The sequence below is a fragment of the Hoplias malabaricus genome, chromosome 6 (genome assembly GCF_029633855.1).
Source record: "Hoplias malabaricus isolate fHopMal1 chromosome 6, fHopMal1.hap1, whole genome shotgun sequence".
NCBI lineage: Eukaryota > Metazoa > Chordata > Actinopteri > Characiformes > Erythrinidae > Hoplias > Hoplias malabaricus.
The window spans coordinates 40,000,791-40,021,108 of record NC_089805.1 but is presented as its reverse complement, the minus strand read 5'-3'; positions in this window follow the sequence as shown (position 1 = coordinate 40,021,108).

Here is a 20,318-nt window from a genome sequence, read left to right as displayed (position 1 = left end):
TCTACCAATATTTGTAGTCTGCGCACATTCTCGAAAACATTCCCCGTTCACGCACAAAGTTAACTATTTTATTACTACAGCTACCCATCAATGCATTAACCTCGAGCCATTTGCTGTGCAATAAACATGCTAAAACCCTAAGCACCTGATTATCTATCCATGTATTCCGAACCTGTGACATCCTCTCTACTTCTGTGATTGAAACATCATAAACTGTCAATGGCCACCTAATACGAGGCAGTAAGCCAAACTGCAGACACCACAAATAAAAATAAAACAAAAGAAATGCTAGAATTTTATTTCTCTCATTTGTTTTGGTGAACATAAAATAATAAAAATGTTACAGCTTACTAAGTATATTACTGTAAACACACACACACACACACACACACAGTGTTTGGCATAGGTTTGCCAAAAAAATAAAAATGTGTATATATACAGAGAGAGAGAGAGAATATATATATATATCACATTTTTTAAGGTATATATATTAGCAAACCTATGCCAAATGCTGATGTCAGTTACAAATATAATTGCTTTCAACTTCCTATGAACATCATTGCTCTATTTCTACTTCTACATTGTACCATGAACTTATGAAGCACCACACACACACAAACACACGCATCCACACTCACATACACGAGACATGATGCAGGCCTGTGTGCAAACTCAGGTGCAGTGTGGCATTGAAAACAACTAGCCCCTTGCTCAGAAGAGCCAAACAAAATCTTCTGCAACAATGTTCCTGTCCAGTGAATTCACACAACTCTGCCCCTCGGTGATGTGCTGCAGGTGAAAGTGAATCCACCGGAGCTAGAGGAATTCTGAACCATGCCGCAATTCAGAATACGATCAGGTTGCCGTCATCTTGTTTTCAGTCCCAATGTTCATAGGGAAAAATCAGTAGCCACTGAGCATAAGCAACGAGACTAGAAAATATGACACAGCCAAGCGCTTACTCAATGCGGTTTTAGTTAACACTAGACTAGAATACTTTCAGTTGCTTACACAACAGGGGAAAAAGTGGGGGAAGCAAATTTTCCAGTTACTAACACTGCATGGACCGCTTTCAAAGCTTACTCACTGACATTACTCGATAAACAGCAGTCTCTCTTTACTCATGTCTCAACAACTCTCTCTCTCTATCTACCCTAAGGTTCTCACCCTCTCTCTCACACACATCTGCCCCTGAAGCGCCAAAACTGGTCATTGTGACCAGTACGGGAAATTGTGTTTAAGGAGATCTAATTTGATGGTTGAAAGCACATGTTTTACAAGTTCATTTTTACCTAACTTTACTGAGGGAGTTAGGACCCCTTAAAAACTAAGTATTAGTTGTTGTTCTTTTACAAATACTAACATCTACTGGTACCCTTTTCTAAAATCTTAACACTGCAACACAATTAGCCAAACAGGTAATTTTCTCCTCAAAATCATATTTTGTTCATTAAATAAAAATTCTAGGTTCTAAAATACAAACAAAACCTTCTCTACATACTCATATCATAACATGGCAAACCTGCCTCAATATCAAGTCATTCTTTCAAATCACTAGCACATGTATTCTATTCAAAAGTAACATATAGTCAATCATAGCACAACTGTCAAAATATTAACAGTTGATGGCATTACTGAAACAGCATTATGTTCCATGTTTCAGTTCTACCAGCAAACAATAATCATGAAAAAATATCCCCCCCTACAGTTTACTCTCTGTTTCCTGCTTGAGTGTCCTATCTAAATTAATGAGTAATATGTACTATACACAAAATACTTCATGACAGAAAGTGCTAATTAAGGTAGGGTCATGGAATCGCTGCCTGTAATCAACACAATAAACATATAATGGCCTTTTGTCCCAAATGTGTACTTAAATAAATAAATGCAATGTGACCATGAACCAAACATTTTTTAAAAGTCAAAATCAAAGTCTGCTTTATTGTCAATACAGCCGTATGTAGAGCATATACAGAGGATTGAATCTACATTACTCTCAGACCCAGTGACTAGTGACCTAGTGTTGGTACCATGCAGTGGAAAAGCACCAAAATCTCCCTGGACAAAGAGTCTGTTTCTAATGATAGTGATGAAAGAGATCAGAAGAAGGACATGTAGCTACCAGCATATGACCAGAGGTCAGCAGTGTTGATATCAAGAGGATGGTCCACTCAAATTGGAGGTTTACAGTGGGAAGACAATGTTGAGGATGAAATACAGACCCAGACTGCTCTTCTCCAGGCTGAGTTTTTCTGTCGTCCTCCTGGAGCCACAGCCTTCTTGTCTCTAGCCGCCCTCCTCCATTGAAATGTGGACATTGATTTATTGGGGGGGCGCCGCCTGCGGAAGTTCATTGGCAGATAGGCCACTAATGAGGAGAGCTGTGCCTCGAGCGCTAGCGAGAGCTTTGTATGGATCTAGAGGATGAAATCATATTCAGGTGTCAATCTTAGGCTGTATTAATAAAGCCCGCTGGAGATGGCTTATTGTTACAGTGTGGACCCTCACTTGCCACCCAGGCGCACTGCTCTCACTTGTTCCCTGTCTGTTTTTCTTTCTCTTTCTCTCCCTCCTCTGTCTTCTGCTACCTCTTCTTCGCTCTCCTGAGGAAAGAAGAAGCAATCAGAGGCCTGTTATTAGAGCTGGAGGCTAAAGCAGAGAGAGTGAGGCTACAGCACCTCTATAATCATTTCTCTCATGAAGGACCCCCGTGTCTCCGCCGCCACAAAGACGGAGAGAGCGGTGGAGTGGGATTCGTCTGGAAAGGAAGAAGTAGAATAAAGAAGCCCGGAGGACGTTCGCTGGTCACGGCGCTCCGCTATGAAAGCCTGAGGTCCACGAGCCACACGGCAGGAACGCTCGCAACTCACTGAGACTTCAAAGAAAAACACAGGTAGATTGCTTAAGTGCCTGGAAAGACATAAAGACACATTACTGACAAACCGCCGCATTCAGTGCGTCCCAGATTTTTCACACATTGTGACAACATGGTGTTTGAGCCCACCCAAATAACTGTGTAACCCTCTGCTTGACGGAATTTCTGAAAGATGAGTGCTGAGAGAAGCATTTACTTCTGAAGAGCCTTTATTTGCTTCAGTGATTTCTCACTCTTGTAAAGATACAACACACCTGGCACTTTTCAACAGACAGAGACCACCCTTTCATCTTTGCAAAAATCAGAGACCACCTTGTCACATATCCGCTTTCCAGATGGCTATTATTTATTCACAGGTTTTTATTCTGTGACATTTCATTAACATTCAGTTTGGTCTCGATGTGAATCCATGTGTTTTTGACTAAAAGATCATTGCCAGGATTCATACAAAGTGAACTAAATAGAGCTTGCCCTAAACATACATTTCTGACACCAATTCAGCATTAAAAAATATGCTAATTAAATTATGCTAACAGCCCGTAACCCTAACCATGCCCTAAAGTATGCCTTCCCTAAAGTTAGCCCTGCCTCTAAGCAAACCGTAACCTAACCATGAGTCTATATTTAATTCTAGGCCTAAGTATAGATTTAAAAAAAAATTTAAAGTAGCAGTTTTTTTATTTGTTTGCTTTGTATTTTTTTTACTTTTTTTCCTAGGCAGTTTACAGCACTGTTTCTGTGATGCTGCGATACATAACCGAGTTTGCATGGATTTATTGAAACCAGTGTAAAGGAGAGTGCATAGTGACTATAAAATAACTATGAATCATAACAATCATATCACAGAAATGTTGAAAATCTGGGCTGGTCCTTTACATTGTACATGTATTCATTTTGTAGAACTCATTGTAACAATATGCTTTTTTTTTATATTGTTTATTTTTTTTAAGATATAGGTATATTTTCAGTTTAATTTGATTCTTTGACGCTCAGTTCCTCAAAACAGCTCAGATCACAGAGAGAACCTTATAATTCCAAAGGGATGCTAAAGGGATGCCATGTAATTGAGATTCCTTGAATATTGAGAAGCTGAAACTTTTAGGACTGAAATTTGGAGGTGTGGAAAAATGCAGATGTCTTTAAAAATTGTAATCATTGTTCCTAAAAAATAAAAATGACAATATAGACACAGTGTGAACGTATTTCTTTTTTTTCCTACATTTTTAATTTTCCAAAAGAGTTCACATTCTCTTTAGAAAATTACATTCAAAATGGCAGTTTTAACCAAAAAAACAAATAAATGAAAGGAGGGTCACTGTCTTTTGTCCAGTATTTATTTAAAATATTAACAATTGCTTTTCATTTGAGTTGATTGAGGAAATCAGGGGAAAAAAAATACAACCTTTCCCACAAATATGGTACAAAAATATATATAAAGAAAAAAAATTGGACCCCTCTATAACAGCAAGGGACCTGTTCTTCCAATGTGCTCCATCATATTTGAGCCAGAATTACTGCTGTTAGCCAATGAGCCTCCTCCAAACGTACTTTCAGATTGCTTGAAGCACAGGGAGAGGCTGAAAGGCGGCAAAATAGCTCTATTTCGCAAATGGCTCCACGGAGAGCAGTCAAAACATAATGCTGTGGCACGGAGCATGAGGGCCGCCTTCTAAAGCCTGGAGTCAGGAGTCAAGGCTCTTATGGAGCGCCAGGCACAAAGACGGACCGGAGATGGTCCGAAGAAAATTGAAAGACACACACACACGCGTTCTATATGTGTGTCTGTGTGCGTGCTTTGGGACCGGTGAGAGTGTAAGGTCACTGATTGGGTTTGGGTTACATCTCCATTTGTATTGTGGTGGTCTCTCTCTCTTTTTTTTTTTTTTTTCCTGACCATTAAGAAGGTTCTGAAAGCAGTGTACAATTGCTAACGATGCTCGGGGCCCCTGAGAGACCCCCTCTCTTTCTTTCTGTCTTTCCCTCGCACTCAGGACAGCGGGGTGCTCATATTCGCTTAATGGGCGACCACACGCTCCTCCAATCTGAATGCAGCCTAACGGAGTCGCTCCTAACCATGGCAACAGCGGCAACGGTGGCCGTGGCAACGGCGGGCAAGCTGTCACTATCCAAAGTGGAAAAAAAAAAGGGAAGGGGAAGAGAACCAATGAACAACAAAGGCAATTATCCCTGTTTAAAAGCTAAGCCACAATCCTTCAACATAGCGCGATAATTGCCTAGAGATGTAAGGGAAAAGAGAAAGAGGACAAGACATGATTTAGAGGGAAGAGGTGGAGCGAGGGATGAGGATGGGGATGGGGATGAGTGTGGGGTGCCGGGGGGGGAGGTGGGGGTGAACTGCCAGAGTGTGTTACGAGGCTGATGTGCAGTATGAAATTATATCAGCGCTAAAGCTTAGCCTCGACATGGACAGCAAACAGGCCGACCTCCTGCACTCGTATCAGGGAATGACAAGAGAGTGTCTGCTCCAGGCTGCCTCACCTGCACTGTTCAGCATACTGAAAAGGTTAACACTGTCACTCAAGCACAACTCATACACACACACACACACCTAAAGACCTAGACCCTCATTTCTAACGTCTACCATTCTAATATATTCATTTTAAGAAAGTTTTCTGTTGCATTTCTAGTTGTAGACAAACCCCACCCCCATTTCCTGTGTCTCCCCCAACCTCCGCTAAAGTCAACCACGCCAACCTTTGCCCTCTTCTACCGCCAAGACATGAGAGTCCAGCCACCTTTCGCACTGCTGCTGAACTCACTGGACAATTCAACACGCTTGGAGGAGAACACTAACTGCCAATTCTGTTAGGTTACCAGAGAGAGGACCATCCCAACCCAGAGACACCACAGAGGGCACTGTCTTTCAAGGACTGGAAAGTGTGGCATCAAACTCCCAGCTTACAATTCACAACTGAAATATGTTTTCACATGAAATCAGTTTAAGATCAGACCTGTGTGTATTTTATAAATGTGCTTCCAAGTCATAGTTCATTACCCCGCGCACCCCCCTCCCCCACCCCCACACACACTCACACACACTGATATTTATTTTTAACTGATGCCAAATAAGGTTAGGACTAATATGAAAAAAAATATGAAAAATGTTGATATGACATACACTACAACTATAATCATACATTTTATTATAATTAAATATATATTTAGATGAAAATCTCCAGGGTGAATTTAACACAATGATAAAAACAAACAATTAAAATATAAACAAATATATAAATAAATATATAAAAATGTAAAATCTGATCATATTTAATTAAAAAATGTAATTTAAAAATGATTCATTTTTAAATATTCAGAGAAATTAGTCTTAAAGGATGAACAAGTCGTTATCCAGGGCATATTTCTGAAGAGAGTCAATATAAAAGTTGCAAAACGTAAATAAAAGGAAAGAAGTAGAAATGCCACTTACTTAAAAAAAAAAAAAAAAAAAGACTGGACTCTGTAATAAAGTCTAAATAGTGAACACTAAACACTGAAAAACAATATTGTTTTTGATTAAACCTGATTTTGCTCTTGTGCTAAAAAAATATACCCCAAACTTGGTGAATTTAAATGAATAGTTAATAGTTTAAATGTGCTACTTCTTTTTTTGACTCTTCCATAAACCGTAGAACAGAGGCGGACGCGGGGTCCCAGAGTAGACTGCTGTTTAGGGGCCACCAGCTGTTCACAAATGGTACCTAAGGGAAGAATAGAACAAAAGAGAAACGTGTGTCTGCGTAGCAACAAACATCAAATGAAAGCGGAGAGAAGCAGCAGAGAGGTGGGAGTCTGACACTTAATCTGTCACACTTAAATCCAAAAATTAAAAAAAAAAAAGAAATATGCATTTACTATGTGGAGTAGAGAGAAGAGCAAAACAAAGGAGTAGGCTACATTCAGACTGTGTGTGTGTGCCCTATCCGCCCACACAGGCAGCCCAAAAAACCTGGCAACGGCTGGCTTTTTTTAGAGCACATTCTTCATTTTCTTGACACACTGAACGTAAAGTTATTTTCACCCCGCTGTTGTTTGTGGATCCTGATTGGCTGGAATGTTGCTAGCCAAAATTTCTGCTCACTCCAGCAACAGCCTCGCTCCAGTCCCCCTGTGAGGGTGGAACGGAGGCCCATGATTGGCTGCTTCCCTGGGCCCCACCTTTTCATATCGCTCCTGCACCGGGCGCGATAATTTATTCCGAGTGTGTCACACTCCTGTCTGGAGCATGTGTGTGTGTGTGTGTGCGTGTGTGTGTGTGCCTTACTGCTGCCTCTCTGCTGTGGCATCTTCCTCACTAACAGTAAGAGAAGGTGGCAAAGGCAGGTGTGTGTGTGTGTGTGTAAGTTAGATCTTTGTGTGCCAATGAGTGAAGTGTGTGTGTGTGTGTGTGAGAAGGGGTAGGGGTACAGGAGGTGTGTGTGTGTGTGTGCGCATGTGTGTTTTTGTCTGGCAAACAGAAGCGGATGGGGTAAACCAAGGGCACGGTCTGCTGCTGAAAGAACATGAATCTTTGTCAGAATTCTTCATGAGCATGTTAAAAAACAATAGCAGCTAATAAAGCAGGGAGAGTAAAGAGCACAATAGATTTATGTTAGCTGCTTTTTAAAGCAATTAATTAAAAAAAATAGCATTAAAACATAAAAAAGCAATAAAAACATCTTCCGAGCAGAGCCAGGGAGAGAAACACAACACTGGCACAGTGCCCAGTCCTTGCTGGCTCAATTCCAGACAAACAGGACAAATCTATTGCTCTGAATGTGCAGGACAGGCCACGGAAGGACCATAGTGCCATTGTTGCACAAAAAAAAACAAAACAACCCACACATTTTCCACCTCTGAATGGAATTGAATGGAACCGAATGGTTTAAAGCTTAATTCCCAATAAGCTGTGACCTTGTGCCTCATGTAGTGCGTCTCACCTGCAGGTACTTCACAGCAGATCAATGGCGGTTACCTGGGGGTCATTTGAATAATCTGCTTAGTGAGAAGTGTGTGTGAGTGTGTGTTTGCGGGCCCCGGCTGAGCTTGCATAATTTCCCTCTGTGTCAGAGACCCCTGAGCCCGGATGGATATGAAAAAGAAGAGAAAAAAAAGCAAAGCTTATTTTGTCACTGTACTTAAGTAGCTGTTGTAAAGAATTAGTTCTGCGTGATCTCTGAGGTTCTAACGACTCACAGCAGAGATTTCTGTCTCCTAAAGGGCGTATGTTACAGCTTTTACAATAAAAGAGCATATAGTGTATGAACATAAATAATATTTCAAAATATATCAGTCATCGCCCAGTCCATGTGATCCATACACTTTGCTGAATCAGTGGTGGTTCTTGACCATTTCAACTGGGGGGGTAGGCTGTCTATGGCCAGTGGTTATGTTAGAGGGTCCGACACAGGAGGATCCTTTTTATTTCTACAGTTTTGAGTTACAATTTCACAATTTACAATCTGAATTATATAACTGGTAGGTGGATTGGCGACTCGAAAGTGTCCGTAGATGTGTGAGTGAATGTGTGAGTGAGTGTCTGTGTTGCCCTGTGAAGGACTGGCACCCCCTCCAGGGTGTATTCCTGCCTTGCGCCCAATGATTCCAGGTAGGCTCTGAACCCACCGCGACCCTGAACTGGATAAGGGTTACAGACAATTAATAAATTAATTAATTCTATAATTCTATATTTACAAAGTAATGTAAATATTTTTTATTTACTTTGCTATGATTTTCAATGTAAACATGTGGCTTTGAATATAAAATATTTAATATAAAACAACATCTCAAAAACGTTACCCCAATTATAACTATCAAAGCGTGATTATATAAACAGTTTCGACAAAACATTTGATATAACTTTAATTATTGTTCTTTGTTTCTCTACTTAGATACATTTAACTGGTGAAATGAACTGAATCCATTGAAATGTGGACGACGCATGCTCAGAATATTATGCTTGTGTACACGTTGCTGATAGCTCTGATATTTTATTAATTTCTTCTTAAAGGATCGTTGTAAATAATCACAGCCCTTTTTGCTTTCACAGCATGTGTGTCCCACATCGCTATCCGTCCTATTTTCTTTAAACAGAACACTACCTCAACAAATCTACACGGATATATTTAGCTGTAAATAAACACACTTTGCTGGTGCTCCAGTTGTTTAAAACTGCAAAGGACAGTGTGGAATGACTAACTTATGTTCATGTGTGTTTAAAGTTACTCACTCTTAAAGACAAAGCTCCCTCTGCTTTGGAAAACACTCTCTCTGCTGCTATAAGATGTATGTGTTATGTATCCAAATCGGGCAGGTCAGTCAACTTTCAGAAATCAAATTAAGAAACACAGAGGCCGGGAGACCAGTGAATCCTTTTCGACTGTGGTAAATCAGATAAGACATATTTGTTGTCAGACATTTATTAAGCCAACTGCCATCGGGACTGTTAGTGCACGTCACGGCCTTTTTTGAACAATGGCAAAGCGGAGTCTGTCCATGTATTTAGCAAATACTGTATCGCCAGTTTAATATAACTGTATTATTTTAATTTGTTCATCACAATAAGTTTTGAAGTGACAGAATCTTATTGGTTTAAGAGTTTAAAGACAGTCTCGTCCTTGTTACATTACCATATGTCCAGTCAACATGTCATAGAATTAATTGCTTATGTAGGACTAATTACTCTTACACTCTAATAATAGTTTATTGTTTTTGTTAAATGAAATTATCTAAGGTGTATTTTTTTATGAATAAATAATTACTTTGATTAAAAAATTAATCAGTGATGTGTTGAGGGAGAAAGGACACGGTCTTGACATTAGTTCTATCTTAAAGCAGAGCTGTAATTCCCAGTGTTTGCTCTCAGCGCCGCCGCAAAACCACCCCCTGTTGGAGGGACTGTGACTCCATTGGCTGCAGCACTGAATAATGGAGAAATTCTGGCTGCTGATTGGCTAAAGGGTTCTGTTTCTGAGCCGTGGCGAATCTGGCAAGAGACATCGTTTAGTGTCCAAATACGGATGGTTGGGAACACTGCTCTCTGCTGCTATAAGCTACACATTGTGCCGCACGAGAGAAACTCGGTCCACCGCCTAAAAGAGTCCGACTGGAAAACCAGTTTTTACATTAGTGTGCCTCTTTATCGTCGTGTGTTTGCAGAAATGACGGGGTTCAAGCCTAATTAAGGGTGGCTGTAGTGGGGTACAATCATGTTTTCTGCCCCCACCTAGAACTGCCACTGGAAACATTGCTGTGAAAAACTGATGGCAATCACGAGGCAGTCATGAGTGAGATCAAGTGCTGATGCTGGGTGATTAGTTCTCAATCACAAACATCACTCAGTCTCAGCCCAAATGTTTTGCATTGAGCTCCATCTCATCAGAAACCATAGTTCCAACGGTGTTATAAAGAGTGCTTCAGCTTAAATGACCTTTTTTATGAGGGTTAACACACTGCAATGTGTGGCATTGCGTTTCACAGGATGGGTGTTTTCCCTACGTCTGTGTTTGAGGGATTGTCAGTGTGAAATTGTACACAGGGGTGAGTGTGTGATGGACCGGTCTGGCGTGTGTTCCTTTTTTGTGCCAGTGTTTCCAGGTAGGCCTCTGACCCACTGTGACCCTGATTCGATCTTCATTTCAGGTCGCAAACCCAGCATTTGTCCACAGGTGAAGAGTATTAAAAAGTAGTTTGTGTACCCTTTGAAGCAGTAACTACTTAGCTCCTACTCTACTGGGAATTCTTTAACTCTTTATATTGACACATTGCTGATAGGAACTGATTTTATTCATCCACACAAAAATATTATTGAGGTCAAACAGTGAGGTTGGAGGTTTAGTTTAGGTGCTGTATTTGTACATCTCTGTCCAGTCAATTTTAAACAATCACATTGATCCCGACCTGTTGGCTAAAAAGCAAATAAGTTCCTTGTGCCTCGAAATAATGCTGCCTCCAGAACCATTTTGAGTAGTGTTTTTGCACATGTGCTATTATTATAATGCTTTTTTAATATTTATTTATTTATTTGTTTGTTTGTTAGGGCACAGTTGATTTGCTGATGATATTGGGACAAGAGGGTTTCTACAGTCAAAGAGATTCAGGTGATGGTGTTGTCAAATATTCTGAATATATCCACCTTGATTCCCTGGCAAAACACATCAAAGTAGTCACAGTCAGATAGGAAAGCCCCTGAAAACAGTCCAAATATGTATGTGCTGCTGTCTGGGCACTGGCTGGACACTTCCTTTTTCCCTGGGCAAAGGCCAATGGATCCTGAGACTTCAAAGGCGGATTTTCTGACTCACACAGTGAAAGCCCTTCCTCACGACTTGGCCAGTGACCTGCAGACATTACCAACACACTCAGTTGCTCACTGCCCCAACACCTCTATTCAGTTCAGAGCATCAGATTTATAGTTTACACTCTTAAACTCTGAGTATACCACCCAAAAAAAACACCAGCAACAAGAAATAAAAACAAGCATCCGCATTCATATTCACATTACATTCATATTTGGTTTTTGGTAGTGTTTGTTTTTATTTGTTGCTATTTGGCTGGGGGTGTTGCTGTCACACAGCTCCAGGGACCAGGACGTTGTGGGTTCAAGTCCCGCTCCAGGTGACTGTCTGTGAGGAGTGTGGTGTGTTCTCCCTGTGTCCGCGTGGGTTTCCTCCGGGTGACTGTCTGTGAGGAGTGTGGTGTGTTCTCCCTGTGTATGTGTGGGTTTCCTCCGGGTGACTGTCTGTGAGGAGTGTGGTGTGTTCTCCCCGTGTCTGAGTGGGTTTCCTCCGGGTGACTGTCTGTGAGGTGTGTGGTGTGCTCTCCCAGTGTCTGAGTGGGTTTCCTCCGGGTGTTCCGGTTTCCTCCCACAGTCCAAAAACACATGTTGGTAGGTGGATTGGTGACTCAAAAGTGTCCACAGGTGTGAGTGTGTGTTGCCCTTTAAAGGACTGGCACCCCCTCCAGGGTGTGTTCCCACCTTGCGCCCAGTGATTCAGCGTAGGCTCTGGACCCACCACGACCCTGAACTGGATAAGCGTTTACAGACAATGAATGAATAATTAGAACTATGCTTAGTGCAGCATTACAATGAATTCCCCAAGTTTAATGAGTTTTTGTTTATGTTTATTAGTGATAGCTTTTCAGTTGTTGCTGTTTGTTAAAGTGTGTTGCAGCTTAAACGTGTTTGTTGATATTTGATTAGTGTATTTTGGGGTTTCCTACTGTTTGTTTTTGCTTGTTGAGTATAATTTGGTGTTTACTGGTGTGTTGCTGTGTAATAGTGTTTGATGTTATTGATATGATTTTGTTGGTGTATGTTTGTTTGATAGTTTGTTAATATTTGTAAATGTTTATTGGTGTGTGTTACTGTTTGATAGTGTGTGTTAATATGTGTTATTGTGTACTTGGGTGTTGCGTTTCATAGTATATTATGCTATGTTTTAGTGTTATTTGTGTGTTGTGGTTTGATAATGGTTGTTGTTATTGGTGTGTATTGTTGTGTTACTGTTTGAGAATGTTAGCTCATATCTGTTATTGTTTATTGGTGTATGCTGTGGTTTGCTGTTATTGATTAGTGCTTACTGGTGCATTGCTGTATTGTAGTGTTAGTTGATATTTGTTAGTGTTTATCTGTGTTTGTTGCTGTGTGGTAGTGTTTGTTATTGGTTAGTGTTTGTTTATTTTTTAATGTGTTTTGACAGATATGTTTTGAAAAACACAGCCTACATTTTTGTTTAAATTGTGGAATGTATGTATGTGTGTGTATGTGTGTGTGTGTGTGTGTGTGTACCTGTACCTGTACCTCTTCATAGCTCTGAAATATTATTATTTGGAGTCTGAGCAGATTTGTCTTGGTTTCCATAGGAATAATGCATATTAAATAAGCAGCTCCCTGTCCCTGCTGTTGGCAGGCGCTCTTCTCGGGCTGTTAATTGCACTTGGCAGCCACATGAGAGGCAGCGCGTAGCTGCTGCCGCTGTTTTCCCTTTTAATCTGGCCCAGGAAAGGCTCAAAGTTCAGCAGAATGTTGTGCTTTAGAAAAAAAATGCACACAGACAAGCAGGAAAAACTATCCTTTGGGGAAAAATGTTCAAGATATTTCTCTCCATACAGTGGACACTATGGACAAGGACATTTTTTGGGAGTGGAGAGAGCTTGTTTGGGTGATTGATTCAGAATATAAATCAGTGTGTTTGCACCCTGCAACTATTCCACTGACAGAGATTAAACGAGCCAATCAGCAGCCACCGATGTCTTTGTTCACCTCCTGTTATCTCTGGGGGCCGTCGTCATCCAAGGAAACGCATCCATTCAGTGATGGATGTGTGTGCCACGAACACACACACACACATACACAAACACATACACGTCTTACTTTTCCTTCTATTAAAAGAAAGCCCACACACTCACACACAGATTTTTAGTGTTTATTTCATCAGCCATTAGAATATGGCTTCAACAAAGAACTGGCAAATATCCAGCCGTACAATAACAACCGCATTTTCTCCTGGCAGCGCCTCTGCTCTCAATAGCCTGCTAATTAAAATAAACCAAACACAATAACTGCTGCTTAATGACTCCACCGCCAAATAAATGCAGCGAGAGCACAGTCCTCTGCATTGTAATATGTTTAAAGATCCAATTAATTACAATTTGTCAGCAGGTAATCACGAAAGGGGACAAAGACAATAACCCATGCATTGTTGTGAGATCGGATAAGCAGCTGATATTTTCGTCTGGCCCAAGAAACAGAGAGCAGCGTCCTATCTGAAAAGGCTGATGCTCTGTCAATGGCTTCAATTCACTTCATCTTATCACATATATTCAGATGAGTTTTCATAAACACCATATGTCCGAAGGCCTGTGGACATCTAATTGGTGAAATCAGCTACTTTAGGGTGGACCCACACTGGCAGGCCCAAACTCCACAGAAAAGCCACCATGCTCAGGCTAGAGGGGTACAAAATGCCCTTTTGTGGGCTGTGGAACGGTGGGGAGTTCTCTGAAGTGATTGGAGCTCCATGGAAGAGATGAGCTGAGGTGTGATCAAGAATGTACACATCCAACACCGGTATTTGACCTAACTATTGTCCTCATGGCTGAATGCAGACAAATCAGCACAACACAGATTTTCTGATTGGGACTTCCTTTTCATTCATTCATTATCTGTAACCGCTAATCAATCAATGGGCGCAAGGTGGGAACACACCCTGGAGGGGGCGCCAGTCCTTCACAGGGCAACACACACACTCACGGACACTTTTGAGTCGCCAATCCACCTACCAACGTGTGTTTTTGGACTGTGGGAGGAAACCAGAGCACCCGGAGGAAACCCATGCGGACACAGGGAGAACACACCAACCTGCTGACACACCAACTTCTCACAGACAGTCACCCGGAGCGGGAATCGAACCCACAACCTCCAGGCCCCTGGAGCTGTGTGACTGCAACACTACCTGCTGAGCCACCGTGCCGTGCTTGGGACTTCCTGATTTTATAAAATTCAGAGAATATTTCATCCCCATTTGTTTATACACAGCCCTGGCTCAGTAAATGTGAAACAAACTTAAGTGTCTCAGTCCGAATGGCTTGGGCGTTCTCTCACAATGAATATTCAGAAGCTGAAAACACAAGGTGGAGTCTACGTTGTGTTATGGTGTCACTGTTTTAATCCACTCTACCAGCAGAACAATTGTTGGTGGGGGCAAAAATACAAAAACAAAACAAAATTCAGTGGTTTCTCCTCCCTCAAAATCCACAGCTGAGGTGAGGTTAAGCAAAACACCTAACCCCCAGCTGCTCCCCGGGGGCTGGTAGAGGTGCTTCTATAATCCAGGTGCGTGTGCTCACTGTCTGTAGTGTGTGTGTGTGTGTGTGTGTGTGTGTGATGTAAGCAGGGTCATTAAGGGTGGTTTAATTAGAAATTAAGATGCAGAAATCATTATATTAAGGTCGCATTCACATGTCAGTCCTGTTTTTAATGTTCATAGATAGTATTTAACACATTTCTGTGTATGCTTTATAATTGCCCATATGTCATGCAAAAATAATCATGACATAATAAAAATAAAAATAATCCTGAAAGGGAGGCAGCAAGTTCACATGATGATGTCTATTCCAGCGTATTCCTGGTTGTGTATGAGCTCATCCTAAATTACACATTTTCATTGAGCTGTCAGCGAATCATTTAGCAGTCTTAATATCAGAGTCTAGGTACCTCCCATTCATTTTCTCCCTGTGGTTTAACCTACGAGCCGAGCCGACCCTACCTTCAATAATTAATAACCATAGATTGAATATCTACAGTGTAATTAATTAAGTGGGTAATTATTTATGTTATGGTTCATTAATCACTCTTCCTTTATGTTATTAGTTTGCTTCCTACTATTACCTCTCCGTTGTTTTATTTATTTATTTATTTTTAGGTGCAGCCGTAAAAACGGCCCTTATTTTGATTTAGTTGCCGAGCGTTGGTGATTAAATTAATTCGATGAAAGGCAGCGGAGTTGATCTGGGGAGTTCTGATTGTGTCATATTGGGCTCCATTATTCTCCAGAACATTCCCCACGCGCCGGCCCAGACGGAATCGTCTTTGACAGAGTTATTGAGAATATGGAAATAACTCTTCCGTAATGAGCAGATGTGAGCTTGGCAGCCAGAGCGCTCTCTCTCTCTCTCGCTCTCTCTCTCTCTGACTCTCTCTCTCTCTCTCTCTCACTCACTCTCTCTCTCTGTGTGTGTCAAGTCATTGAATTTCAGAAGATTCAGGATGACTGCACATTACTGCCTGCGAATGCGTATCCGTCTGCTTTGGGCCCAGGTAAGGTGTGAAGTGTGGCATGTGGGTGGGGTGTGGAGGGACATTTGGTTGCCAAGATGCAGATGTTTACTATGTTCTCTATTAACTCTATAGTCATAATTCATCAATAAATATATCATTGCTGTCCAATTAAAAACATGGACAGCAACGATATATTTATTGATAAATTATGACTAGAATTTATCTCCGTTTTTGACAATTTTCAAAAGCAGCTGTCCTTCACACTGTGTGAAAAGTTCATGATGATTGGACCATTTGAAATGCTCTTTGGATTATTTATTACTTGGAATATAATTTTTACACTGACTTCTATTGTTAAGAAGGTTTTTTCCTCCCCTTGTAAATTTATAATTTGGGAAGATACAGGGGTTAGACAATGAAGGCCTTTTATGTTATATTATGGATGCATAGTTCATAGGAACATTCATGGATTTACAGGATTCACAGATCAGCCAAAAAAAAAAGCTCAGGCATGACTTTGAGGGTTGGCATGAGGGGCCACAATTCAGGGCTTCACTTTCATATAACTTCCATATCAGCATCATTATATTTAATGATGAAATAGACTTGCGTTTAGTAACTGAACCAACTCTTCTGTTGGGGGAAGAGTGAACTGAGATTTTGACATCAGTGTGCTTTATACAATCAAATGTAAAATAGACATAAAGCAAACCTCAGAGATTACAGCATTATTGTTAGGGTGGATCATCTGTCATTTCCTCAAAAAGCCTTATATAGCACACTTTGAAGTTTGCATAACACACTTTTTCCCCCATGACTGTTCCCTGCTGAGTAAGAGCTAATCTTCTGTTTGTGATTGTTCATCATCAGCATGTCTGCATGGAAGCTACTGTCAATAAATCAGAACAAAAGTCAACAACAAACTAACATTGTCACTTGAGCCTTGGTGGATGTCTTGGAGTGAACTTCTGTTGTACTGAGTATTTCAGAAAGGAGTGAGTGAAGAGTCTGAATTCTAGCCCATTATCACCAAGATTCTCGGATTAGGAGTTAATCTGTCCCTGTTAGTAAACATTAATCATATTAAACAAGTAAAGGAAGTGGGTCCTAGATCAGCACCTCCACTCTGAGAAACTGGTAAACAATGATGATCCAACTCTTGACTTGGATTTAAAGTAAACTGCTGTTTTACTCTAATTGTATGTGTCCCCGACTTGGTCAAGACTCTAAGTCCTGTACTTGGTCTAGACTCAGGTATGTGAAAGCTTGATGTGAATTGACTTGACTTGGGAAAGGTCCAGACAATCAGGTCTGAAGTTGTCCTTTCACACATGTAGAAAACAGCAGGAAATTATCTGTCTCACAGCTGGAAATGTGCCGCATGCTTTAGGCATGGGGCAGCACCTGTGTATTACATGCAAGAGATACAGCACAGATCTCCGGACTTTATACTATGGCACTAGCAGGGAAATGCACAACTCCAAAGACTGGGAACTGTCTGGTACAACATTTATGGACATTTGCGTTCACACATACAGCTGGGTAAAGTCTGGACAATTTCTGGGTTACTGTACGTGTGTGCAAGCCTCAGACTTCATGTGTTGCAGACTTGCCTTCTGGCGTAAGTGGAATCCAAAGAGGAGAAAACTAATGGGAGTTTTTGTATATAACATTAGACATATGTAAAATCACATAAGTTTGTACTGTCATAGATGAATATAGCATTTAATATTTAACAGTCTCATTAATAAATTTTGTCTACCTTGATCACAAATCTCAGACTAAACAGTATCCTATTACACAGTATAATATCGTTACTGACTGGTATTTAACTTTTAGCAAGCAGTTAATGAACTATTAACAAGCAATTAATAATTACTTATTTAATAGTAGCACATCGGTTGTCAACACTTATAAATGTATAAAATGTAATGCATTAATATAACGTATTCTTAAGATTCTTTGCATAGGTTATTAACTGTTTAATTATTATTATTTTCTAAAATATTTTGTTGCGAAAAATACTTAAACCAGACTGATCTAACGTGGTAGTTATTTCTAGTAAATGACCTCATTTGCAGTAATTGTCCTGGGTAGGATTAGTATATGACTCTGGTCTCACTGATGAGATCACTATGAACCAGCAATAATTTACAGTGACCAGGTTAGTATGAAGTTGCATTTTTGTATTTGATATGAACTATAGCATTAATAAGCATTAATAAGGGTAAGTCAGTAGTTATAAAAAGTGGATAAGTTACACTTTAGTTATGCAAATACTTTACTAATATATGTTGTTCTTTATTAACTATTTCCACAATATTAGAAAGCACTCACTAACAGGAAGTGATCAAGAATGAGTATGTTCTACTTTAGTTGTGCAATTGCAATAAAAGAGTCTTTCAATCCAATGACCACTGAAATTTAACACCATGAAGATAAAAAAAGAAGCTGCAGTAAATGCAGTATGCTCCTTGATATCTAAAATAATAGTGAATTTGCCTTGCAGTTTACAAAAAAAAAAAAAATGAACTGTAGTAGAAAAAGTAAAAGAGACACCTTTATTGAACCCCTTAGGGACATTGCTTTTATGCATTTGACCCATTCGTGGTAGTGAACACACACACAACCACAGCAGGGGCTGCCAACCACCTCAGCGCCCGGGGAGCAGTTTTGGGGTTAGGTGCCTTTTAGAATTTTCTCTTGCCGTAAATTGAACCGGTGACCCTCCGGCTCGCTTCTCTAACCTCAAGGCCATGGCTGCCCCCACCCCCTAGTAGTAAAGCGGTTACTCTGAATGTCTCTTCAGTTGCCAGTATTCAACACAATATATAAATACATACAGGGGTTAGACAATGAAGCTGAAACACCTGTCATTGTAGTGTGGGGAGTTTCATGGCTAAACTGGAGCAGCCTGGTGGACAATCTTCATTAACTGCACACTGCACCAGTAAGACCATGTGCATCCATTGGTTCAAACATTGTGTCCTGAAGGCGGTGCCGTGTATCAGGACGACAATGCACCAATACACACAGCAAGACTGGTGAAAGACTGGTTTGATGAACATGAAAGTGAAGTTGAACATCTCCCATGGCCTGCACAGTAACCAGATCTCAATATTATTGAGACACTTTGGGGTGTTGTGGAGGAGCGAGTCAGGAAATGTTTTCCTCCACCAGCATCACGTAGAGACCTGGCCACTATCCTGCAAGAAGAATGGCTTCAAATCCCTCTGACCACTGTGCAGGACTTGTGTATGTCATTCCCAAGACGAACTGACGCTGTATTGGCCGCAAAAGGAGGCCCTACACCGTACTAATAAATTATTGTGGTCTAAAACCAGGTGTTTCACTTTCATTGTCCAACCCCTGTATATAGCACACTTTCTTTCAAATATGATTAATCTTAAATATGTAACTATTAACTGTTTGTTAAACTTTTAAGAGGCAGACCTTATATAAAATAATCAATTTCAAGTAATTGTGGTGTGTCTATTGTGCCATTCATCATGCAGTTTTCACACAAAGTGGAGGACAGCTGCTGTGTTTCAAAAATGCAGTAAACTAAAAAAGGACATACATGTTTTTTTTTTGGACAGTGAACATTATCCATCATGTATGAAATTGTCTTCCAGCATCATGAAGTTATATTTCTGCTGTATTGCTCACTCTGTTTCAAGAAGGACCTAATTTTTCTAAAGCCACTATTTTGGTCTCCCACTCCTCTGAAATGGATGGGGATCACCCTGTGCCACCTGGACATGATGAACATCCCGTCTTCACTGTACCCAAATACTTCTTCACAATATATAGAAGAGAAACTAGCATTCCATCTTCCATGTCCACTCTAATAAAACTCACCTTCCACTATAATAGAAACACCTACATAGTTCTTCCACTCACTGTCCACTTTATGAAGTCCATCTGTCTTATAGCTCCACTGTATAGATGTGCAATTACAACCTGGAGCTCATCTGTTGCAGGAGGTTTCAACATCTCTTTACCCCATTTATCACTGGTCAGAAACTGAGCAGTGTCCAGAAATTAATTCAGTGGTGGGCCTTTCTCAGCATAGCAGTGCCAATGCCATGGTAGTGGGTGTTATAGTGTTTGGAGTTGTACAGCATGGTGTGGCTGGGTTTTTATAAACAACATTGTCACTGCTGGGTCAAGAGTGGTCATCCAACCAAAAATGTCTGGATAAGACACGCTCAGGGGTCAGAAATTGACCAATGAGATAGAGGCATAGCTATTCAGGACTGTGGTGCACTTGAGCAAGGCACCTAACCCCCAACTGCTCCCTGGGTACTGGGATGGGTTCCGGCCTCCCTGGATGTGTCGGTGTTCACAGCCTCTAGTGCTCTAGTGGGCGTGTGTGTGGATACGTCTGTATACACTGCCAAACGTGGGTTAAATTATTAGATAGTATTTGCTCTCAGTATGTTCAGATTATAAAAAGACATGAAAAAATGGCAGCTTCTTCTAAAGCATGTAATTCACTCCACAACTAGAGACCCAAATATAGTTTTAGTTCAGATGAATTCTCTATAAATGCATTTATTTCATTTACAGTAGCCTAATTATCTTAATTCTGTGATTCTGTAACTCCACCAGGCCACATATTTAAGACCTATTATTAACACAAGCTGCTCGTTGCTGAGAGGG